Source organism: Quercus robur, chromosome 10 (genome assembly GCF_932294415.1).
Source record: "Quercus robur chromosome 10, dhQueRobu3.1, whole genome shotgun sequence".
Taxonomy (NCBI): Eukaryota; Viridiplantae; Streptophyta; class Magnoliopsida; order Fagales; family Fagaceae; genus Quercus; species Quercus robur.
In genome coordinates this window covers 43,590,888-43,592,768 of record NC_065543.1, presented here as the reverse complement: position 1 = coordinate 43,592,768, position 1,881 = coordinate 43,590,888, and positions in this window count along the sequence as shown.

Here is a 1,881-nt window from a genome sequence, read left to right as displayed (position 1 = left end):
CTGAGGTCTAAATAACACAATCGAATCTCCCTTATTGTAAAAAAAATACCTTGAAGAATATACCTCTAAATTCGGATACAATAATCGAAAAGTGTCCTGTATCAAACCCCACAAACAATGACAGCAAATTGTCACGGAATATTTGTAGCTCAAGTTAATTTCCATTTAGTTTCATTTTAAGTGGAGAGTAATGATTCAAATTGGCTTTAATGGCTTCTCTCAAAAAAATAAAAATAAAAATAAATTGTCTCCTAAGGCATTTGTTAATTGCTCATTCAGTACTTCAACATTAGTTCTATTTTAACCAGTATGTAATTAGTAGCGGTGCTAATGATGTTAGTTTGAGTTATTATATATAAAATATAGTTCGACTAGGACATTTGGAGATACTAAAATAGTTTTTCTTTACAATTTTCATGATATTGGTTATGCCAAATTTCTCATCATATTGCTATAACGTATATAATTTTGAAAATCACTATTGGATACTATATAGATAATATCAATTCACAATTATTGTTTGTGAACTTCTACTAAATATAACACAAAATAAAATAATACATTGGTCAAATAGAATCTCCTAAATTGAATGGGGATAGGTGCACGGGATCGTTCGGCTTAATTACAGTTTGTTACGTTCAATATTTTCGCATAGAAAATATCTGAATAGAAACAATATAAAAAATATGCTCATTAGTTCAGAGAAAAAATAACAATAAAAATCTAAACAATTTAATTTGTATGGAAAGCTAACAAAAGAAAAATCTAATTTTGATTCTAATTGAATTTTCTCTAAACTTTGGTTTAAAAAAGCAATATATATATATATATATATATTACCTAATTAATAATGGACCGTACATAGTCATGGTATATTATATAAATGACTTATAAATTTGAATTGTTTTTAGTTATACAAAAAAAAAAAAAAAAAAAAAGGCTCATAAATATAAAATCATTCAAAATCTCTCTTCCTCTAATTTTATATATAGAGTTTGATATATGAATATGTTTTTTATGATTTATTTATATTGGACTCCTCATTTTCTATACTAAATTAACTTATTTGACACACAACTTAAAAAAACTTAGATAAGAAGGGAAATGTGGTGCAAAATTAAACTCTAATTGAAATCCAATGTTTACACTAAATTAACTCACTTAGCATAATAATTTAAAAACTTAAATTAGATGGGACACATGGCACAAAATTAGATTATAATTGAATTCTAATTTGAAATCTAATTGAATTTTCTATTAGCTTTGCCTATATATATATATATATATATCAATAGCTAAAACTTAGAGAAAATAAAATTAGATTTTAATTGGATTCTCAATTTCACTTCACGTGTCCCGTTTAATTTTTAATTTTATGCCAAGTGAATTATTGAGTGTAAAAATCGAAGACTCTAAATCCAATTAGATTCTAAATTGGATTCCAATTAGAGTCCAATTTTTCGGCATGTGTCCATCTAAGTTTTTAATTTTTATGGCAAGTGAATTAAAAAAAAAAATGTAAGTTAATATCATGTATAATTTGAACCTTATGAATGTAAATATTTTTAATTGTTTCCGTGCATATGCACGGGACTACACACTAGTTAATATATATATATATATATATATATATAACTCCAAAATTACCGCATAGCCTTGGTGCAATGGTCACTCCACAAGTATAAGTATTTGTAGGGTGTAGTTCATCAGATTGTACTTTTTTTTTTTTTTTTTTAACATTTACACTTTCTCCAACCTTTCTCCTTCTCTTTACCTTTTCATCTTCCAAAACATTCTACCTTGATATCACTCTTCCTCTTTCCTTTTATCTTCCTTTATTTTGTTTCTTTTTATTATTATTCTCTTAGTACAAATTTGTTA